General features: G+C 39.3%; 1 long non-coding RNA gene across 1 annotated transcript; it reads left to right on the top strand.

Moving 5' to 3' along the window:
* Nucleotides 1-1,913: 1,913 nt before the first annotated feature.
* Nucleotides 1,914-23,288, top strand: LOC129848556 (uncharacterized). Its single transcript, XR_008758506.1, has 7 exons — nt 1,914-3,322; nt 5,786-5,844; nt 8,318-8,401; nt 10,237-10,280; nt 16,175-16,290; nt 21,206-21,263; nt 22,086-23,288. It is a non-coding gene; the product is annotated as an uncharacterized LOC129848556 (long non-coding RNA).
* Nucleotides 23,289-25,082: the final 1,794 nt, after the last annotated feature.

Here is a 25,082-nt window from a genome sequence, read left to right as displayed (position 1 = left end):
ACTCATTTGATTCAAATAGAAGGAAAACTCCCAGACTTAATAACAGCTTGAGAAGTACTCCCTTTTTGTGGACTCTTTTTATGTCTCTCACATGCTGCAATAAATGTGAAATGCATAAAGCAGAGTGTGTCGCTTGAATATGCATAGGAGTAAAATCAAGTCCGTTCAGCCACAAAAACTGGATTGAAGCAGAAAGACAAAGGAACCCACCACTCATTTACACTCCTTTCTCATTTTCGGGGCTCTGCATTCAGAGGCAGCCCTGTGTGCAGATCAGTCACTGTCACGGAACATACAGGTTGTCAATTGATAATGAAGCATAGAGCTGACGGCCTTTAGCTCCTTACGCTCCTCGCTGTCCTAATTACAGTGAGCCAGGACTCTCCAGCCCGTGTGTTAACACTTGATTTATTTCCTCCTGGCTTGTTCAATAGCACCAGCGTTAATTGGTTTTTCAAATGAGTGTTGAAATATAAGGATCATGCTTCATTAACTAGAGGGCCTGGCCGACCGCAGCACCCGTTATGCATTGCGTCTTGCAAAAGCATGTAAAGTTCAGCGAGGTGAAAATACAGGGCTCTGTAAACAAGCATGATATTGATATAGTGATACTGTAGCAAGACAGTAGCCAATCAAAAGCTGTTAGACCGCATCTCACCTTTGACATCCAGCGTAGTTAGGAACAGTTCACAGATCAGGTCACATTTTCATTTTTAATGTTTTTTTTCCATTGAAAAACGTCAACAACAGTTGTTCAGACTAGCTATCATGGTAGTGGAAATTGGAAAGCAGTACATTTATTATACATAATGAGTGAAAGTAATCTGTCACCAAATCATTTATTTTATTTTTAGGACATGTCTGGAGAATGTAGGGATAATTACATTCCATTTTGTTACAACGCAAGTACATGATAACCTTGAAATTGAAGCAATATGTAATTGCAGAATTGTTCTCTATTGACATGATCCTGGCTGTCTCTCCCCTGACTGTTTTACATGTCAGCGGCAAACAGTGCCGAGGCGATGTGGTGCGTTCTGTCAGCTGGGAATGCTAACAAAACGGTCAGTTAATGAGATAGGTAGGCCTCTGACCCTGTCATTATGGAAAAATACTCATAGATAGAGGAAGTGAAATTAGATCCCCTGAACAACTTAATCCCTGACATAATCCCTAACTTCAATTTAGTCAAATTCATGTTCATACTTGTATAAAGCCACACAAGAGCCCAAAGCAGAATTTAAATGGTCTTGAGCCAACAAAAGAGACAGGCGGATATCTCAGTAGACTAAAGCTTCATTTGACAACTTTTCCCATGTCTTTTTTTTTAACATACTTTATGTAGAGAAGCTACTGTAGCATGCGTTACTAAAATAGAGAATGTTATTTCATATTTATTCCAAGTAGCTGTGAGGGAAGGGAATTATTAAAGTCACATGAAGACTGTCTGTCATAAGGCAGCTGATGAGTATTCTCGCATGAAAGTCTTGGCAGAAGTGGTTTTCATAGCAATAAAGCTATCCATGTAGTTGGATAATATTCATATCTTTGGAGAAGATTATTGCAGGGTTATTATTGTAGCACCAAACCCTTGTATTTTCTGGTAGGTTATTAAAGCAGTCAGATGATGATCATGACTTTCTATGATGAAACTTCTTCACAGCTAAGGTGTTCTGAGGCGAACCGTCACGTGTTCCTTTGTACTGACAGTGACATCAGCATTTACTGTGAATACAAAGATTCTATGTATACTAGTTCACTTAATTTATTTACTCCTGGCTTGTTCAATATCACCAGTGGGGCTCCTGATTGGGGCAGTGGTCTAAGGCACAGCATCTCAGTGCAAGAGGCGAACTACAGTCCCTGGTTTGAATCCAGGCTGAATCACATCCGACTGTGATTGGGAGTCCCATAGGGCGGGCGCACAATTGGCCCAGTGTCGCCGGGGTAGGCTGTCATTGTAAATAAAAATTTGTTCTTAAGTGACTTGCCTAGTTAAATCAAGGTTAAACAAAAAGATCCCCTAACTTTGATGGATATTGAAGCTATTAATCAAAAGAAAGAGACTGTAATTTGCAATGGCAGACATTTTTTGTGTGAGTACAAGGATGAGAAGACCCCAGGAGATTACAGAATGATGATGATTGACAGAAATTATGCACTTTGAAAACCAACCAAAACGCTTAAAATAAGCAAGATCCAATGATTAGAAAGTGGCTTCACCTTCAGAATTGTGACAGAGGAGATAGCAGGGCCAGAAATAAACATGGCAGTGACAGCAGAGAGGATTAAACAGCAGTAGCACACTTTGAAAAGAGTAGCTCAGCCTGGAGCCTGGGTCTGCTACAACAGCCTTGTCATAATATGAACACTGACTGTCTGCAGCCTCTGTGCAGCTAGGCTCATTAAAGGAAGATATACTGTATGCCTATTTTCCTGTCTTCTCCAGTGTCTGGGAAGACATTACGGTAAACACAATCATATAAGTATTAGAAATAAAAATAAGAAGACCGTCGCTGAAACAATCGCTCTCTGGGAATTGTGGGTGTTTAAGACAGTGAAGTCTGGGGAAAGTGTTTCGCAATCATGACTCAAGGATTGCAAGTGTTGTTTCTACAACTACATAAATAGAAAAACTGAGTACAGACTGTATTGTAGTATGGACTTTAACTAAATAGTAATGAAGCGCATAGCAGTACATTTCTCCTTTAATATGCTTTCCCCATTCCTTGGATACAAAATAGTGTACAGTCTACAATAATTAGATCATATACAACCGGATTTATATACTTTGTTGTCAGACCTTAGAGTATCATGTTTATACACAGTATATATGTATTTTACTACATTATTATTGTGTACTTCATTGATGAGCGGCAGGTTTATACTGAAGTTACTTTTTTCTCTGTGTTGATCATTAAAATAGTCACTGATCAAGAGTAAAGGCCGTATTAGTGTTGGCTAAAGGTCAGAGGTGAACAGAGTGTCTGATAAACCTTGCTAGCAAGACAGCTTCCCTGCAAACCCTAATCAATAGCCCTTGTTAGACATGATTTAGTGTTGTCACTCCTCCCATTCAGGGACTATATGTGTAACAGAGATCTTTTGCCCATGGAATAAAGCATTGATTTTTTAATGTCCCAACCCTAAACAATTAAGACTCCTGCTAGGTTTGAAACAGAGCTGCTTTTACATTGGCAGAGGTTTCTTATGCAGCATGCTTTTTATTTGACCTGCAGGGCTATGATGATGGATATGACGGGGAATATGATGACCAGAGTTATGATGCCTATGAGGAGAACTACAGCAATCAGTCAAAGAGGTGAGTTAGCTAACAGAAGGCAAACTTTGCATACTTAAGCATTCCTCTTTTTGTAAGGTAAACGTAATTTTGATCAAGTATGAAAATTGTTTGCATACATATGCACATAATTGGCAGACCATTCTCCATTCTCGTTTGTTTAGAACATTGCCTATTTCTCAGTCTTTGTCTTCCTCCCCAATATAGATTTTTGTTCTTAACTGCAGTATTTGCAATATTACTATATTACTGAAACAACCTCTCCTGAGAGCACTTTGTCTTCTTCAAAAAGTTTTTAGTGAAGTTTGGCCGTTTCAGATAAGCCCGTTAGCACTTTTTAACTTATTGCATAGTAATAGAGTTATACCTGTGTTTCCTTTATATTTTTTGTATATACAATATTCTGTACTTCACACATCACTTCAAATTAAATATAAAGTGTAAATAATTAATGGGGATTAAAAAACTAACACAATGTACAATATATTTAATGAGAGGATATTTTTTTTTTACTATTTCGATTCCATCTGTAAATATTGGACTAACATAATCAGTATTAAGGCCTCATATTCCCCCCTTCTAAATAACCGTACCATTTGTATTAAACAGTCAATCAGGACGGCAGGTAATCTAAAACAATTTTGGAATACTGAATCATGAATCGGCATTGCAGCATTGTTTACGGTGAAAGTGCCATCAGAGAGTGACGTAGTTGGTTGTGGTGATACAATGATGAATCATCTTCAAATAAAATACAAAATGTATATACAGTTGAAGTTAGAAGTTTACATACACCTTAGCCAAATACATTTAAAATCAGTATTTCACAATTCCTGACATTTAATTCCCTGTCTTAGGTCAGTTAGGATCACCACTTCATTTTAAGAATGTGAAATGCCAAAATAGTAGTAGAGAGAATGATTTATTTCAGCTTTTATTTCTTTCATCACATTCCCAGTGGATCAGAAGTTTACATACACTCAATTAGTATTTGGTAGCATTGCCTTTAAATTGTTTAACTTGGGTCAAACCTAGCCTTCCACAAGCTTCCCACAATAAATTGGGTGAATTTTGGCCCATTCCTCCTGACAGAGCTGGTGCAACTGAGTCAGGTTTGAAGGCCTCCTTGCTCGCACATGCTTTTTCAGTTTTGCCCACAACTTTTCTATAGGATTGAGGTCAGGGCTTTGTGATGACCACTCCAATACCTTGACTTTGTTGTCCTTAAGTCATTTTGCCACAACTTTGGAAGTATGCTTGGGGTCATTGTCCATTTGGAAGATCCATTTGCGACCAAGCTTTAACTTCCTGACTGATGTCTTGAGATGTTGCTTCAATATATCCACATAATTTTCCTTTCTCATGATGTCATCTATTTTGTTAAGTGCACTAGTCCTTCCTGCAGCAAAGCACCCCCACAACATGATGCTGCCACCCCCGTGCTTCACGGTTGGGATGGTGTTCTTCGGCTTGCAAGCATCCCCCTTTTTTCCTCCAAACATAACAATGGTCATTATGGCCAAACAGTTCCCTTTTTGTTTGTTTCATCAAACCAGAGGACATTTCTCCAAAAAGTACAATCATTGTCACCATGTGCACTTTTTTTTCTGGCGGTTTTGGAGCAGTGGCTTCTTCCTTGCTGAGCAGCCTTTCAGGTTATGTCGATATAGAACTCGTTTACTGTAAATATAGATACTTTGGTACCTGTTTCCTCCAGCATCTTCACAAGGTCCTTTGCTGTTGTTCTGGGATTGATTTGCACTTTTCGCACCAAAGTACGTTGATCTCTAGGAGACAGAACACGTCTCCTTCCTGAGCGGTATGACGGCTGCATGCTCCCATGGTGTTTATACTTGCGTACTATTGTTTGTACGGATGAACGTGGTGCCTTCAGGCGTTTGGAAATTGCTCCCAAGATGAACCAGACTTGTGGAGGTCTACAATCTTTTTTTCTGAGGTCTTGGCTGATTTCTTTTGATTTTCCCATGATGTCAAGCAAAGAGGCACTAAGTGTGAAGGTAGGCCTTGAAATACATCCCCAGGTACACTTCCCAATTGACTCAAATTATGTCAATTAGCCTATCAGAACCTTCTAAAGCCATGACATAATTTTCTTGAATTTTCCAAGCTGTTTAAAGACACAGTCAACTTAGTGTATGTAAACTCCTGACCTACTGGAATTGTGAAATAAGTGAAATAATCTGTCTGTAAACAATTGTTGGAAAAATTACTTGTGTCATGCACAAAGTAGATGTCCTAACCGACTTGCCAAAACTATAGTTTGTTAACAAGAAATTTGTGGAGTGTTTGAAAAACGAGTTTTAATGACTCCAACATAAGTGTATGTAAAATTCCGACTTCAACTGTATACTGTACTGCATTAGTGAGAGGCCCAAAGCCATTTGTAAAGAGCTTGACTAATGGAAGTTATTACGCTCCTCTTTGTCTCAACATTGTTTTTTAATAACCTTTTTTATTTTTCAGCATTTCTGACTATTACGAATATGGCCATGGAACCAATGACGAAGCCTACAACAATTACGGTAAAAGCATAGCGCATTTACTTATTTTATTTACACTGTTCCGAAGCCCTGAAATGAAGGCCACAAACCGACTCTCATAATGTACAATATCCCTGTGTTATTACCAATGCTTGAATATTCATGAGAGTTCTTTAAAACCAAGGCTATCATGGCCTCAAGCCACCTCCATTATAAGACCTCAATGGCTTCTCCTTCCTTTAAATGGGACTACCTGCTAGGCTTTAATGCGACAGTCATGGCTCCCAGCTCTCACTGGACAATACTGGCAGCTCCTCCATCACGATCCATAGAGGAGGTAATGTTTCACAGCTGAGAGATAAAGAAAGATGCCCCATAGTTTTGGCCTAGGCCTGGTCATTCAGGAAAGTTGGCATTTATTGTCATGAATCTTGCTCTGGAGGCAGCTCTGCAGAGGGGTCACTAGCTTGCACAGCCACAAAGTCATAAAATCTGATTTTAAACCTAACCCTAACGTTACCCACACTGCTAACCCTAATGCCTAGCCCTAACCTTAAATTAAGAACCAAAATAAATAAAATATTTCATGAATTTTTACAATACAGACAATTTTGACTTTGCAACTGGCCCATCTAGCGGAAATCGCTCAGTTCTCCCTCCAGGGCAAGATTCATGACTTAGGTCAACCTGCGTCATTCAGGTCCAGGGATCAGCTTCTGTATGCATTGCCCATCATACCCTTTGGCTAGCAAGCTAGCTACAGGCCAGGATTTGATTAGAGATGCAGCACAGCACAATGTGCGCCAGTGAAGGCCCAGAGGTCTGACTGATGCCTAGTGAAAAGGTGGAGGTGGATGTTCCGCCAGCGTTCTGCCTTTTGAACATGTGCCCTAATTGTGGATTAGATTGGATACCAGATCAGGGATGCTTCTGCTCTTGGCTCTCAGCCCTCTGCTCTCCACTGAAGCTGATTTCCAGTGTAGGTCTGCTACATCACGGTCATTCATTTTCAGCACGATGAAGTGTGGACGCAACAAAAACCAATGATTTGATTTTCTGCTCCATAAACACTTTGCGACATAGAACCAGAGTTCTGCACAGTGAAGGAATTTGCTCTTTATGTAATTTGACTCAAAAAATGAGCTCCAGCCACCCAAGCCATAGACTGTTCTCTCTGCTTCCGCACGACAAGCGGTACTGGTGCATCAAGTCTGACACCAACAAGCACCTGAACAGCTTCTATCCCTAAACGATAAGACTGCTAACAAAATGGCTGAGTTGACCCTTTATTTTATTACATTTTTTTCACTGTCTCTATGCACACTCACAGGACTCTACACACTCACGCACACACACATAGATACACGCATGCACGCACGCACACACACACACACGCGCACACACGCACGCACGCACGCACGCACGCACGCACGCACGCACGCACGCACGCACGCACACACACACACACACACACACACACACACACACACACACACACACACACACACACACACACTACCTTATGTTATTTTTTTTAGCTCTACATTGATATTGATTACTGCATTGTTGGGTTTAGAGTTTGCAAGAAAGGCATTTCATTGTACTTGTGTACGTGACATGAAAACTTGAAACTTGAAACTGCAGCCTGAATGAGCCAGAGCTCAGTTTTGGGCCGACAGAGGACAGAACGCTCATGTAATTAATTTACTGTGCTGAGAGAAGTAGCCCCAGTGGTACCTGCAGCAGAAAACAAGGACCTGAGAATACTCTCATGGACATGCATGCCCTTGTTAAGAAGGATTAATGTCCAAGATATGACAAGGATTTTCTATTTTTTTGAATAGCCTGTATTAATGTAACCCTTTTGCAGCTCCTCCAGCAGCTATAGTCCCATCCCATGTGACAACAAGTTACATGGTATTGTCTTATACACATAATAGTATCATGTGATGCAGTATTGCCGATAGAAATAGAATGACTTGGTCTTATAACTTGGTATGACATGTGGATGAGGGCTAACAGGAGTGGCTAGGGACACACTACTTTGTATTGTATGTTCTGTAAAGTTCATAGAGCGTTGATCCCCAGCACATATTATGAATGAAGCTTATTGATCATTAAATTAGGGTGACATTGCATACTCAACCATTGAAGTGGAAAGAACAGCGAGCGTGAAGCAAAAGCAAGTCTGTGAAGGGAATCATTGAATTGGTCATTGACCAAGACCAATTTCTACAGGGAAAATGTATTTGCTGCTTCATTACCCACCTATAGATAAACTTTGGCAAACAAACATACAGTATGTCACAATTAGACATGCTCACAGGTAGTAGTAAACAAAACATAAGCATTCCTTAGACAGGTTGAATTGAACTCAAAGTTTAGTTTGTCTTTGACTTATTATGGTTTGTCTTTGGTCTACCACAGAAAATTACAGTGGTTCCTTACTTTGAACTTGATATGAGTTAGTATCTTACTACAGTATATAATGTTGTCTGAACTCTACCTCTTGCAGAAGAGGAGTGGACTACAACCCGTCCAACACTCAAAGCCCCAGCAGCAAGGATCTCACGTGTGGGCTACAGAGAACATCCCTATGGTAGATATTGAAGGGGCTCCACACCTGTGACCTCCGACATAAGACAACCATATGATTGTTTAATTTCCTCCCAGAAATGTTCGATTTTTTTATAACATGGACTCTTTTTTTAGAACAATTAGTAGAGAAAACAAAAGAAAGACACTTGTGTTTCAATAAACATTGGAATGTTGTTCTTGGTTGTCAATGATTGTCTGTCCCTCGGAAAAGAAAAGCATGAAGTTGTCACAGAACTTGATGCTTCTTGATAGCCCTTAGGGAACTTTGATTTCAGGATGAAAATGGGTTGCTACTATTGAGTAAAGTTAACATAGGTGATAACTTATTCTTTTCTATATTTGTCATGATGTTAGATTTTGATCTTGTAAAACTAATTAAACATTTTTCGTGTTGGGTTGAAAGCAATCAGCTATGTATGTAGCTTACTACAAGTGCTCTGTTCTGTGTTTAACTTGTATTTGTAAATAAAACATATATTAAAATAACATAAAGCACCATGTGTAAGCTTCTCTAAATAGGTGGCCATAAATTGGTAAATTTGTTTTGCCATAATTTGTTAATAAAGCTGAAACTTTTTGGTAAAACAGAAACATTTGAAGTACTTGTTTCTAGCACTAAATGCCTGCTTGGTTTCAGGTCATTGCTAAAATGTTTTTTGATACAGAAAGTCCCAAAAAAATGAATTTTCGAGACTTGTCTTCGTAGTTGTTGTGTAGATAACATGCAGTAACACGATAAAGAATCTTTTGTTAAATACTTTCAAAGTAAGAGCCAAATTGTTCCTTGAATCTTGGTTAGTAATTTTAAATGTATAACATGTTAATTCAAAGCAACTGTTTAGACTAATAAATGGATTTTTAAGCTATTCTCTAAGTTTGACCTTATTAAACACAAATTCTGATTGACTTGTTTGCACTAGCATGTCTCTGAGAATGATATGGCGATAAAAGAGGTAAGAAAGTCCCCCTATACTACCATAATATTGTCTAAATGCCTTCAACCTTTTCAACTTGGCTCGTATACAGTTCTCGACAAACAGTATGTGAATATTGTAGACATTCACACTCGTATGCCATCACTGAGTGAATGAATGGGATGGACTTAGATTGCTGTGTCTTTTATCAGCAACCCATCAGTGTCTCTGCTGTCTTTCTCTTTTCCATTTTTCTTATTCAACCTTAGAAAGCTGCTGTATTTCCAGTGCTTTTATATATGACCTCCGCTGATGGCCGTTTAGAGATCTGAATTGTGTTTTGTGACTAGTAGACATGAAGACTGAAGGCTTATTAAGACAGTAGATCTGATGACTAAACCTTAAGCAGGTAACCCTAATAATAACTCCAATTGTGCGTTTGCCAATTTATAAATGATTATAAAAAAGTTACTTTCACTTAAAAAAGTAAACCTGTCCCTCCTAACCCCCAAATAAGAGGCACTCTAAAACTACTAATTCATGGTAACTAGAGACTTAAAAAATGACTCATCAAAATTAAGAAAATAACACAACAATCAATTAAAGACACTAAAACTAAAATTAATGTCTTACCAGCTAAACTTTAGCTATATAACCAGAACACAAAACGACCAAATAGTTTTTCTGAAATTAAATTGTCATATTCCTGTGGCTTTTGTCCTACCCTGAATTGGTTTACTTTTTTGACAGTAACATACTTTAGGCTTCTCATCCTGTGTAGAGTCCATAATGTTGCATTGCATGCAATCATGAAGTAGTTAAGATAATTGGTATTTTCCATAGTCTGACAATCTTTTTCTTCATATTTGATACTATTTGAAATGGTTTGTCCAGTCTTAATCACATTGTTTTCCCCCAACAGGTGTAACATATTGTGTGAACTGTTCGATAAGGGGAGTGTGAGAGGTAAATTTATTAATTCCTCATCCATGAATTCATTTCTAAACTATCATTTAACTATTTATTATTTTGTATCGTCTTGCCTCAACCAATCACAATCAATATATCTCTTTTACTACACTATTTCATTTAGCCCCCATCAGTTATGAATAACATACATTGTAATCTGGCAGTTTACCATGATAAAGAGCTTTGAAGTTGTTTGGCAAGCATCCTATTTCAGTCCCCACTTTGCCTGAGGGAAGCTGATAGATGTCTCTAGATTCAACAGTAAGACAGAGCAGCCCTGAGAGACCTGAAACTTCTGTGTTGCCGCTCTGATTTTTTAAAAGGATAAATTCTACCATGATATTGAATTCTGGGTAGTGCTACTTCACCACAACAAAAGGAGAAAGCAATTAATATGTACATACATTTCCAATAGTGCAATGTAAGCGGTGCTGAATACTAAAGCTAGCTTGTTGTTCCTTGGAAGGGGACTGGTCCATCTGTCTATTATGTGAGGGGAAAGCAGATTGTGTCCGGGTTTGTTGTTATGTGCTCAATGCTTTGCAAGTATTTTCATCTTAATGTATTTCTTCAATGCATTGTGTACCTTTGGAAATGTAGAGAAATATACGCACTGCTCCACCCAGCACATAAAAAATTACATTAACATAAAAACAAATGTACAGCTACCATGTTACTATACATATGCTTGCTTTTGAAATAGCAATGACACCTCAAAGACAATGTTCATTTTTTAGCAACACCATTTTATAATTTGAATAAACACATGGCATAGCATAGATATGTTACTGTAATACAGAAAATAATACTTAGAAATCACAGGAATGGCTTGCTGTTGGACATTTGCAGTTTATTTCGCTACATACTATAGAATTCCCTTGACAATGGAGAAAATTAACTGAGAAAATAATTTTCATTTCTTTCAAATGTACAGAATAACCCTCCATAACAGCCTTTGTTTCAAATACAGCAAATAAAAGAACTGCATGTTGGAGTCTGTTAACACAATACAATTAATCATCTACTTAGCAGAACAACATAGCAGCAGATACATGGGGTTTGCTCGAAGGTAAAGTCTGTGCTGAAGGATGCAGTCTTGTTGGATAGAATATTCATATTAATTACACACATGAATGCTAGTCTTTTGGGAGTATCTTTGCTCTAATGGAATTGTGCCCTTCTACTGCAATGCTTATAACATATGGGTAATTAAAAGTTCAATTAAAAATTATGCAGCAGTATTAGCAAGGCACATCTAATGGTAAAGTAAAATAGTAATATCTAGTTAGAGAACACTTAATTAAGCATATTATTTGTGGAAGATCTACTGTATGAGGTTACTTGTTTGTGATAGCCTAACTGCTTCCCTATTTTTAACACAGGGTCCTTCATACTATATTAGACAACAAACATAAACAAACATAAACAAACAACAAACAGAGATGTAGGCATCTCTACCCTAAAATAGCTGGGATAGAGTTATTATCTATCCTAAAACAGCAGCATTCATATTGGTAAACTACTTTCTGTTTACCATTCATTTCCTCATTAGTGGCATCACTATCAACACATTTCCCTTAAAGGGGCAATCTGCAGTTGCTACATATTTTTTTTTACATTTTTGTACCCATTGATTCTCAAAGATTATAACTTATATATTAGCCTCATGAGCTTAGTTCCTCTGTCATACCCCATCAGAACCCAACATATAAGCTTGTTGTACTCCAATGTAAACAAACATGGTTAAACATGGTTAAAACATGGTTAAAACTATAATTTTGATATCATGGATGGTCAGTTTTTTACAGAAACAGTAGCCAGGTGTACTCTTAGTTATTGTTTCAACCGCTGATTGGCCTTTTAAATTATTAAATCAATCTCAATATGCCAGTGGATTTATTGGCATCTGGTGGCTCCAGATTACATTACACTCCTAACACTTTCCATACCTTTCTGGAGTACGATCCGATTATATGTCTTACCTGAAGTCATACAAATAACATTAAGTAGAAATGTGTTAATCTTAAATACCTTAAGGGCTGAGCTGGGATCTTTATTACAATCCAGATACACAGAGATGCAGTGATAATGGCCACTGGCCAGCTCAGATGCTTCCTGTCGTTAATGTCTTTCTGAAGCAGTGATGGCATAGTCGGCAGGCTGATCTTGATAAAGATGTGACATTAAATAGATAGCTAATTTACTTCTGAACTAGATATTAGATAAACCTCCTGCAAACCATCCTCGATGTATTGATTGCAAAAGCACTTGCCAATACTGGAGATCTCATTTGCAGAGCTGATTATAAAGATGTGACCCAGCTGGTGCTATGGCTTCAACTCTGAAAAACAGATCCTTCAATATGTAACATGTATTTGGTTGTATTACTTCAGGTGCTCTGCAGGTGTGAAGGATCATGAATAATTTACTCTTACATGGACTTTGTTAAAGCATGTTGCAGTAGCTTGGGGGCATACGCTTGGTGTAGGATCATATAGGGAATTACGTATTAAGTGATTAGATTACCTTAAATCCTCATACATCAGTTCTCATCATTATGGAATAAATTAAATGTAAGAAGATTATTTTTACCCTTTTGATTAGTAAACCCTTGGTCTCCATTCTCTCTACTATCTTTCAACACATGGATTTCAATTGAAATGTCAGTCCGTATTAATAAACAATGTAACAGGTAACAGACAGAGAGATTGATTGTCATCCATGGAATCAGATTACTAGACTCATACTATAGTTTACTAATGGCAACATTTAACCCTGAGTTGGACATTTAAAATATACTACAGTACCACTCAAACGTTTGGACACACCTACTCATTCAAGGGTTTTTCTTTATTTTTACTATTTTCTACATTGTAGAATAATAGTGAAGACATCAACACTATGAAATAACACATATGGAATCATGTAGTAACCAAAAAAGTGTTAAACAAAATCTATTTAATATTTGATATTCTTCAAAGTAGCCACCCTTTGCCTTGATGACAGCTGTGCACACTCTTGGCATTCTCTCAACCAGCTTCACCTAGAATGCTTTTACAACAGTCTTGTTGGAGTTTTCACATATAATGAACACTTGTTGGCTGCTTTTCCTTCACTCTGCAGTCCAACTCATCCCAAACCATCTCAATTGGGTTGAGGTCTGGTGAGTGTGGAGGCCAGGTCATCTGATGCAGCACTCCATCACTCTCCTTCTTGATCAAATAGCCCTTACACAGCCTGGAGGTGTGTTGGGTCATTGTCCTGTTGAAAAACAAATTATAGTCCCACTAAGCGCAAACCAGATAGGATGGTGTATCGCTGCAGAATGCTGTGGTTGCCATGCTGGTTAAGTGTGCCATGAATTCTAAATAAATCACAGACAACGTCATCAGCAAAGCACCTCCACACCATCCCACCTCTTCCTCAATGCTTCACGGTGGGAACCATACAGGCAGAGATCATCTGTTCACCTACTCTGCTTCTCACAAAGACACGGTGGTTGGAACACAAATTTGGACTCATCAGACCAAAGGACAAATTTCCACCGTTCTAATGTCCATTGCTCGTGTTTCTTGGGCAAAGCAAGTCACTTCTTCTTATTGGTGTCCTTTAGTAGTGGTTTCTTTGCAGCAATTCGACCATGAAGGCCTGATTCACGCAGTTTCCTCTGAACAGTTGATGTTGAGATGTGTTTGTTACTTGAATTCTGTGAAGCATTTATTTGGGCTGCAATTTCTGAGGCTGGTAACTCTACTGAACTTATCCTCTGCAGCAGAGGTAACTCTTCCTTTCCTGTGGCGGTCCTCATAAGAGCCAGTTTCATCATAGAGCTTGATGTTTTTTGTGACTTTACTTGAAGAAACGTTCAAATTCATGAAATCTTCCGCATTGACTAAGCATGTCTTAAAGTAATGATGGACTGACGTTTCTCTTTGCTTATTTGAGCTGTTCTCGACACAATGTGGACATGGTCTTTTACCAAATATAAATATCTTCTGTATACCACCCCTACAACACAACTGATTGGCTCAAACGCATTAAGAAGGAAAGGAATTTCACAAATGTACTTTTAACAAGGCACACCATTCCAGGTAACTACTGCATGAAGCTGGCTGAGAGAATGTCAAGAGTGTGCAAAGCTGTCATCAAGGCAATGGGTGGCTACTTTGAAGAATCTCAAATATAAAATATATTTTGATTTGTTGAACACTTTTTTGGTTACCACATGATTCCATATGTGTTATATCCAGTGGTGGAAAGAGTACCCAATTGTCATACTTGAGTAAAAGTTAAGATACCTTAATAGAAAATGACTCAAGTAAAAGTGAAAGTCACCCAGGAAAATACTACTTGAGTAAAAGTCTAAAAGTATTTGGTTTTAAATATACTTAAGTATCAAAATGAAATGTAATTTCTAAAATATACTTAAGTATCCATAGCAAAAGTAAAAGTATAAATCATTTCAAATTCCTTAAATTATGCTAACCAGACGGCACAATTTTCTGTTTTTTATTTTATTTACGGATAACCAGGGGCACAACCCAACTCTCATACATCCTTTACAAACAAAAATGTGTGTTCAGTGAGTCCACCAGATCAGAGACAGTAGGGATGACCAGGGATGTTCTCTTGATAAGTGCACGAATTGGACAATGCTCCTGTCCTGCTAAGCATTCGAAATGTAACGACTACTTTTGGGTGTCAGGGAAAATGTATGGCATAAAACGTACATTCTTTTCCTTAGGAATGTAGTGAAGTAAAAGTTGTCAAAAATATAAATTGTAAAGTAGAGTAGAGATACAACAACAATATACTTAAGTAGTACTTTAAAGTATTTTTACTTAAGTACTTTACACCACTGGTTATTTCATAGTTTTGATGTCTTCACTATTATTCTACAATGTAGAAAATAGTACACATAAAGAGAAATCCTGGAATGAGTAGGAATGTCCTAACATTTGAGTGGTAGTGTATGTCTGTTCTCCCTGTAAGCTGTGAACGTATTGATTCTAAAGTGGGATAGGACATACATGTTTGACCAGACAGGTACAGTACTGTACACAGGGCTTTGAGTCTGCTCAAATCAGTGTCACAGAGGTGGAAAGATTGCCATCTTGCAGTCACGCTTCTGGTAAAGCCTTGTCACAGCCAAACTTTGACAAACAATTTCCTGAGCATCTAATTTGTCTTCTCTGCGGAGTGTCATGGTAGTCAATGAAAGTGGCTACACATAGAACTGGTACAGAACCTGTTTAATGGATTACTTACAATTGCCTTTTTTTCTGGCCAAGATAACATGGTTGTGGGCCAACATGGCACAGAAAACACACTCTCTTCATTTAAACAGTCCATAAAGAAACATAACTCATTTAAACTGTGCTGTAAATGTCTAGCTGTAAGTTAAGAGCCAGCCTTTATTATCTGCAGTATGATGCTAAATTCATAAAAGATAGTTGTGATCCATCTCAGATTCCAGTAAAACAGATGTAAGATATCAAACTGTTTTGTATAGAAAATATCACACCTCATTGAGTGTTAAAAGGATTCTAGTTGAACAGCACGGTTCCAGAGAAGTATCTTGCTGATTCTGTAATTGAATTCAGGAGGATAACAACAGCACAATTAGCTGATGAGGAACTGTAGCAGCTCTCAAGGAAGAGGAGGGTGCCACTATGGTCCATTAATTGTGCCTTTGGTTGGCCACATTCATAAGTGAATACCGATTTTCTGGAGTCTCAGATCCAGTAGTCGATCTCAAATAGCTGCGTTTACAATAGCCTTGAGCACTGTATGTTTCCCACATTTCTTTAGGTATGTCCCTTCCTCCTCTCTCTATTTCCTGTTGTATTTCCATTTACATGTTGTGTACTCTGTTTTCTTTCCTGTTCTAGGCTCTGAACTCTCAGTATGGAGCACACAGTCAACTCTTCCCAAGGGACTGAGGAGTGCCTTAACCTACCAGAAGAGCTGGGCACCACCATCAATTAGCTTTGTGCAAATGAGCATGGTAAGTATCTGGAATCTTTCTTGCACACCTGCTGTAAAATGAATGAATTTTGTCCTCAATATCTTTTTTTTTAACTCTACAAAAACTATAGGGGTTGGGTTGACAAAGAAGGGGCACAGCCTTTTGTTAATTAACTCTATAAGCCATTCAGAGAGCAAGCCGATGCTTATTTAAGTGGTAGCTCTCTGCTCTCCTCACGTGTGAGTTTGTGGGAAGCCATGAGGAAGAAGGGTTAAGTTGATCCATTGAAGATATCTGAACCATAACTTCTATTTGTGCTGCAATCCAAAATGTGAAAACCATGTGAACTACAAAAGATCTTTACAACACAAATAAAATACTGTTTATTTCACAGCAGTTAGGTGTCTACAAGCAATTAGGGGTTGAATAGGTACATCGGAGGGCTCACTTCAATCCGTATCACAGAAGTTCAGCGCTATAGCAATTGAGCTGACATATGCAGCATATACCGCGAATGCAGTCTAAGAACGCGGGAACATTGCCTTTAAATTCATATTCAGGGTTCAGAAATTCATATTCAGCTTTCAGAAAAAGGCTACTGATTCATCTGTTTGGGGTTCTTTGTTGATTTTGAAAAGCTTTTGAAACCGTTACATTAAGCCTGAAGAGAGGGATTTAGTTCCTATTGTTCTACACTCTTGTAACATCAAAAGATTTGCTTAAGGACAACTGCTGAAGGACAATAGGCCTACTTTCAAAGGCTTTTGAATAATTCCCCAAAAAGTATTATTTTTCATGATTCATTATTTTCCATGAACAGCTGTCCTCCTCTTCGCCCTTGACTTTGAAAGCCATCTTCTTCTCCCTGTAGATGAGGCACTTGGCTCTCAGCAGGTGCATCCCGTTAGGAGGCCTCCAGACCAGATTTGCATGGCGGGCTGTTTATTTGCCGTTATGACTAGGACTGATTCTGTTGCTGGGCTAAAAGACGTCTGCCAGTGCCATTCATTAAGCCTTTGCCAAAAACACCCTCAGATCCATTTTCATAACAAGCGTGTCGCCAGCTTGACACAAGCCAAGAGCTCAAATCCCCAAGCCTGCTTTGAATGTTGGTGTACATTTCTTAAAGTATGGTCCATTGTTCAGAACCTTCCCACATACAGATTACCAGTGAGTCATTACCAGAGCTGGATTCCCAAAGAGAATTGCATTGGTCATTGTTATGTTAGATATGATGTAAGCAATTGTTAAAGACTGAAGTGCTTCAAGGCTTCTCAGAATACTTTTTTTTTGTAGAAAAATGACAGTTGAGCAAAACTCTATTTCATTAATACTATGTCAAATGGACCCATGTTGAATAATTGTAACGTGGTCCTATGCATTTTGATTCACCAGAGCCCTATTCTACATACATATGTAGTTTGAGGTGTTAACGAGGTAATTTTGATTAGACCAGGTACATTTCTATGGCAACAAATCCATCAGAACTAACCTGCTCCAGGACAGGTTAACTCAGGGTTAACTAATTTATCCTGAATGAAGTGTCTGAACCACGAGTTGAGGACCAATGAAATCAGATACCCTCCCTCTCGCAAAGATTGTGTCATCCCTTCATTTGAGGAAGACGACTGATTAAATATTCTATTAATCAAGGTTTTTTTGTGTGTAAAAAATTGTTATGTTAAAATACCTATCACATTACACATTTAGTAATGACAGCATTGGCTTTCCAAACAGTACGTTTTTCGCGTGATTGTATTTTGAAATTTGCTAAATAAACCAACAGCTGCAAACAACCATAGACATATAATCCATAGATGGCAGTTCCCATTCAAGTCAAGACTGGCAGCCATTGCTAGCGTGGCCATGAGGTTAACAGTCAAAGCCAGGGTTAGAGGTTCCAAAACCTTTCTATAGATTATATGTCTATGGCCACAATGCAACAAGCTGTTCCACAGATAGAAGAAGGAGTGATAGGTGCATTGATAAGCATGCCAAAGACTGAATTAACGATAAATTGACAAATTAAGACGCCACTTCTAAAAGCCTATTTCACCATAGCCTGCTAAATTTGCAAGATAACTTTTCTTTAATTTTGATTTCGTCACAAATTAAAATGTGGAACTGACTCGCCCATAGATTGATGTTTCAGCATTGTCTCAATGAAGAGTTTGACGTTCGACTAGCCAAACATGACACAATGCACTTGGCTTGGCAGAGTAAACCTGGGTATTTGGGAAGGAATGAATATGCTTACAAGGCTTTCAATCCAATACTAACCATTGACAATAAAAGGAGTAACCCCATGTTCTTTTCTGCATGATTATGTTAAAAAGTAGTACAGTATATATACCATAGTAATACTGCAGATAACACTTATTTTATACAAATACTCATGAATGTTCTCCACTCTAGAAATCTAAATATTGGTATGCAGAGGGAGATTAGTTGGAGCAGATCTAGGTGTATTACCAGGGAAAAGATTCACTCACACAAGTTAATAAGCAACACAATTTGTTGAGTTTACAGCTGAGTGCCTTATCCATGCATGAAAAGATTTCATTTTCCATTATTGTTTGTTTTCCCTGATTATTTCACAGATAGAGAAAGACAACTAAATTACTGTTGTTGCACCTATTGGGGTGTACAGCCCCCCAGTCCTGCCAGTTCACAAATTAGCTTGGCATCTGGGTCGATTGCATGGCAAGGATGGTGTCTGCACAGTTCAGCACACAAGGAAGTTTTTTATCAATCACATTTATTTATAAAGCCTTTCTTACATCAGCTGATGTCACAAAGTGCTGTACAGAAACCCAGTCTAAAACCCCAAACAGCAAGCAATGCAGGTCTAGAAGCACGTTGACTAGGAAAAACTCCCTAGAAAGGCCAAAACCTAGGAAGAAACCTAGAGAGGAACCAGGCTATGAGGCGTGGCCAGTCCTCTTCTGGCTGTGCCGGGTGGAGATTATAACAGAACATGGCCAAGATGTTCAAATGTTCATAAATGACCAGCATGGTCAAATAATAATAATCACAGTAGTTGTCGAGGGTGCAGCAAGTCAGCACCTCAGGAGTAAATGTCAATTGGCTGTTCATAGCCGATCATTGAGTATCTCTACTGCTCCTGCTGTCTCTAGAGAGTTGAAAACAGCAGGTCTGGGACAGGTAGCACGTCCTGTGAACAGGTCAGGGTTCCATAGCCGCAGGCAGAACAGTTGAAACTGGAGCAGCAGCACGGCCAGGTGGACTGGGGACAGCAAGGAGTCATCATGCCAGGTAGTTCTGAGGCATGGTCCTAGGGCTCAGGTCCTCCGAGAGAGAGAAAGAAAGAGAGAATTAGAGAGAGCATACTTAAATTCACACAGGACACCGTATAAGACAGGAGAAGTACTCCAGATATAACAAACTGACCCTAGCCCCCCGACACATAAACTACTGCAGCATAAATACTGCAGGCTGAGACAGAAGGGGTCAGGAGACACTGTGGCCCCATCCGATGATACTCCCGGACAGGGCCAAACAGGAAGGATATAACCCCACCCACTTTGCCAAAGCACAGCCCCCACACCACTAGAGGGATATCTTCAACCACCAACTTACCATCCTGAGACAAGGCCAAGTATAGCCCACAAAGATCTCCACCACGGCACAACCCAAGGGGGGGCGCCAACCCAGACAGGAAGATCACGTCAGTGACTCAACCCACTCAAGTGACGCACCCCTCCTAGGGACGGCATGAAAGAGCACCAGTAAGCCAGTGACTCAGCCCATGTAATAGGGTTAGAGGCAGAGAATCCCAGTGGAGAGAGGGGAACCGGCCAGGCAGAGACAGCAAGGGCGGTTCGTTGGTCCAGAGCCTTTCCGTTCACCTTCACACTCCTGGGCCAGACTACACTCAAACATATGACCCACTGAAGAGATGAGTCTTCAGTAAAGACTTAAAAGTTGGAGAGTCTGCCTCTCTCACATGGCTAGGCAGACCATTCCATAAAAATGGAGCTCTATAGGAGAAAGCCCTGCCTCCAGCTGTTTGCTTAGAAATTCTAGGTACAATTAGGAGGCCTGCATCTTGTGACCGTAGCGTATGTGTAGGTATGTACGGAAGGACCAAATCGGAAAGATAGGTAGGAGCAAGCCCATGTAATGCTTTGTAGGTTAGCAGTAAAACCTTGAAATCAGCCCTTGCCTTAACAGGAAGCCAGTGTAGGGAGGCTAGCACTGGAGTAATATGATCACATTTTTTGGTTCTAGTCAGGATTCTAGCAGCCGTATTTAGCACTAACTGAAGTTTATTTAGTGCTTTATCCGGGTAGCCGGAAAGTAGAGCATTGCCGTAGTCTAACCTAGAAGTAACAAAAGCATGGATTCATTTTTTTGCATCATTTTTGGACAGAAAGTTTCTGATTTTTGCAATGTTACGTAGATGGAAAAAAGCTGTCCTTGAAACAGTCTTGATATGTTCGTCAAACGAGAGATCAGGGTCCAGAGTAACGCCGAGGTCCTTCACAGTTTTATTTGAGACGACTTTACAACCATCAAGATTAATTGTCAGATTTAACAGAGGATCCCTTTGTTTCTTGGGACCTAGAACAAGCATCTCTGTTTTGTCCGAGTTTAAAAGTAGAAAGTTTGCAGCCATCCACTTCCGTATGTCTGAAACACAGGCTTCTAGCGAGGGCGATTTTGGGGCTTCACCATGTTTCATTGAAATGTACAGCTGTGTGTCATCCGCATAGCAGTAAAAGTTAACATTATGTTTTCGAATGACATCCCCAAGAGGTAAAATATATAGTGAAAACAATAGTGGTCCTTAAACAGAACCTTGAGGAACACCGAAATGTACAGTTGATTTGTCAGAGGACAAACCATTCACAGAGACAAACTGATATCTTTCCGACAGATAAGATCTAAACCAGGCCAGAACTCAAACTTTGTCTCTTGCCTGTTTTTTCAGATATGCGGATGGTTCTGTGGATGTGTAGCATCTTCTCTGTCCAAGTCAACCTGGCCAGGTGAATGCATAGACTATATAATGCATGTAGTCTGTTTGATCACTATGATTAAGTTAGTCATATCATACTTGCATGTTGTGCTTCCATACAACCTTCAATGAATTACATGCTTATATAGTAGATTTGATTGGATTTGCATTTGATACAATACGGCTTTTGTTAATGCTGAAAAGTTTAGCAGAACTTATACTCTTCCCTTGAAGCAAAATAAGAGGTTTTCCCAGTTCACCTGGGTTTCACCATAGTTATCATACTGTAGTTGCACCAGTATCACCTCTCCCACCTTTTCCATCCCAGAGAGCAGATCATTACTACAGACATGATGTGTTACCTAGGGGAAAGCACAGCCCCACTGCCCCAAAGCCCCTCACCCACAGGCTGACTGCACCCATGAGGTCAAACCCACATTGACAGAGAGTAGCCAGGGGTTGTAGAGAGATACGGTCAAAAGGAATATGGTAGTGACTGCAGGCCTACCAGCCATGATGCTCGACAGATACCTTTAAAGCTAACAGTGCGGAAGCACACTATCTTGTTGAAACAAACAAAGGATAATAGTGTCATCTGTCATGTATTGTATATACTGTAGACTGTATTGTATATACTGAATCCAGTCAAAAAGAAGTGATGAGTCTTTATTTGTATGTCCTATTTATACATTTCAGTTATTTTCTCTGTTTCTAAAGCATTCTGTATAATTTTATTTTCTCCACAAAAGCCCCCCAAAAATGTATTACAGGCATGCAGAACTAGATTTTTACTTAACTGTAGTTCGACCTCAGATGACTGACGTTTCTTTCTTTTTATTTCCCCTCACTTCAGGCAGTGAAGTATACATGCTGTTTGTGTATTAAGTCTTTCCTCTGCTTTGATACTACTGTGTCTGAACAAGGAAACAGACGGGACAAAGGACAAACAGGAAATGTGTTTTGCTTTCACTCAAATGCTGAGGTTTGTAAGTAAACTATGCAGTTGAAAGTGTCCTGTGCCATTTTTCAATTTTAAGACATCAACACAAAAGGTCAAACGTTATAAGGCAGCTAATTTGCTAATGTATTTACATTAAAATCCCTTTTAATCCAACCAAATTTGCCTCTGTATGCTTATTTTGCAAGGAACAGTACTTTTTGTTATACATTTACATTTAAGTCATTTAGCAGACGCTCTTATCCAGAGCGACTTACAAATCCAGTATGTATGTATGTATGATTATGGTTGAAACTGATATCCTTGTTCAAATCCCGTAGGCATGACCTCTTAGCTCACTGATAAAACCCAACTATATTTTTAACAAAATATAAAATATATTGTCCTGGTTTAAAACCCATTTTAAAACCAAACAGCAGCGAACATACAGAAAACACAAAGTCCGCAGCACTGCGACCCTGGCTGCCACACAGGCTGAGAGTGCACCCCATGTGTGTTCCAGCCAGGCTTGCTAATAAATGGTGTGCTTGGTAGTGCCAACATGAACATGTTAGTTCATTAGGCAAGTCGGGCCTACCGCTGGCACCCAGACCAGATGTCTCAGACACTTCACTACAGCGGCCTGTCAGTACAAACTGAACAAATGACAGTGGCGAGCTATGGCGTGCTCCTCAGACTCCTTTCTAAGGGGGGGTTGTGATAATGAATGTTGCTGTCTGGACGTCTGCATATGGTATGCCATGATTAACACCTGAGATTAACTACACAAGCAACACAGTGCAAGGTGACAGTACAGCTGGCACATAGGGCTTTTGTCATGTTCTGTACTATAACGAAGATAGTACATAGGGGCAGACTGGCCAGAAAAGCCAGATGGGCTGGTCCATTTTTAGCAAAGTGGGCCTGTCTGTTTTTTGCGCAAAATCATCATTATTTGGCTAATAATGGGGGCCTCAAAGGAAAAATGGTCTGATGTGTTAGAAATGCCAGGGCCGATTTCTGTTTTGCCATTCTCTGTACTATATATTACCTTAACTTATTTTACCTTCATTTAAGCATGCAGTCACCATTAAGACCAGGGTCTCTTTCACAAGGGAGCCTGCATATACAAGTCAAATAAAACATCTAATACAATATAAAACTTGTAAAATTCAGCGCAACACAAATATTCAAGAAAAACAATGACATTCCTAAATAAGAAGGTCCTCAATCAATATTTAAAATTCCCAGAGCGGCACCATGAAATCCAATTGTAATGTATTTTGTAGTTTGTTCCAGCAATGAGGTGCTTTAAAACTAAAAGCGTATTTACTTAGTTTGGTGGAGACCTGAGGAACCTCAATAGTTATTCAACCTTGTAAACGGGTTCGTTATCTCATGTTTTTATATTTTAAAAGCGAAGTTAGGTATTTCAGAAGCTATTGTAGTAGAGCCTTGTAAGCAAAAAGGGAATAATGAAGTGATCTACGGGATTTTAATAAGGACCCGCTAAGGTCTAAGGGCCCGGGGTTTATACTAAGCTAACATATGGGATTGTTTTAAGATGGTCATACGGAGGATCATTCAGCTATGTGATTTAGAATTGTAGGACCCCTGAAAGTATAAAAACAGATATGAAAAATAAATATTTGATGAAACATTGAATTTGACCTTACTGCTATTATTCCATAAAAACTAATTGAATAACATATTCATACATGGCAAAACAGATAGTCAAAAATTAATGTTTTGAAGTGTCTTTCTTATATCTGAGAGATATAAGAAAGATCAGATTGTCATATAAATTATATCCATATTCAACCACTTTTTTGGGGGCACTAAGTACTTCCGTATATTATTCCATTCAGTTTTTTTAACTGGTACCGGGCTACTTTCAGACAAGTCTTGTGAAGCTTGTGAGCATCCTAGAGCAAACAACCGACATGTACAGTAACCTTGCCAAGGACTATATATCTTTAATGAAGATTGCCAGGTGAGCCTTGAGCCATGAGGATAAGTGACACTGATGCTATTCAACATGTACTAGAATAAGATCTTGGAGGACAGAATCCCATTTCACTTAGCCTATACATTTTATAAGGAGAAACTCGCCCCATGGACATCTTAAATAAAGACATTCATAATTCAAACCTTTATGTGATATTGATATATTCCCTCAAAACGCGATTCACTCCACCGACGCTACATTTCATCTGCCTTCATATATCTTGATCTAAATATTGAAAATACAAAGGAGAGAAAGTGGGTCAGGAGGCAGGCAGATATCAAGAAGAAATGTTCAATGATGCAAAACAGTGCAGGGCGACACTTGAAACACACAGCAGCAGTGAATTCACCCTGCCTGGAAGAGACAGGTATCAGGAATCAAGGTAAGACCCAGATGCAGACTGTCGAAGTAACACTGTTTATTGTAGCAAACAGGGGCAGGCAAAGACAGGTCAAGGCATGCAGGGGAAAATCCAGGGTAAGGCAAAGGTGCAGGAAGGCAGGCAGACTCAGGGTCAGGGACAGGCAGGGTTCAGTAATCCAGAGATGGAGCAAAGGTACAGGATGGCAGGCAGGCTCAGGGTCAGGCAGAGAGGTCAGCCGGGCGGATAAAGGGTCAGGACAGGCAAAAGTAAAAACCGGGAGGACTAGCAAAGAGGGGCTGGGAAACGATAGGAGCTGACAGGAAAAACGTCGGTAAGCTTGAATGAACAAGACGAACTGGCAACAAACAGACAGAGAATACAGGTATAAATACACAGTGGAAAATAGGGAAGATGAACGACACCTGGAGGGGGGGGGGGGACAAACACAAGGACAGGTGAAACAGATCAGGGCGTGACAACAGGTACTTGAGAAAACCCAGCTTTGTTTAAACAGTTTCTCACACTTGATGAGTCAGAATGG

This window comes from Salvelinus fontinalis, unplaced genomic scaffold (assembly GCF_029448725.1).
Source record: "Salvelinus fontinalis isolate EN_2023a unplaced genomic scaffold, ASM2944872v1 scaffold_1065, whole genome shotgun sequence".
In the NCBI taxonomy this organism is placed as follows: Eukaryota; Metazoa; Chordata; class Actinopteri; order Salmoniformes; family Salmonidae; genus Salvelinus; species Salvelinus fontinalis.
The sequence above is the reverse complement of the archived record's forward strand: the minus strand, read 5'-3'. Positions and strand labels throughout refer to the sequence as shown.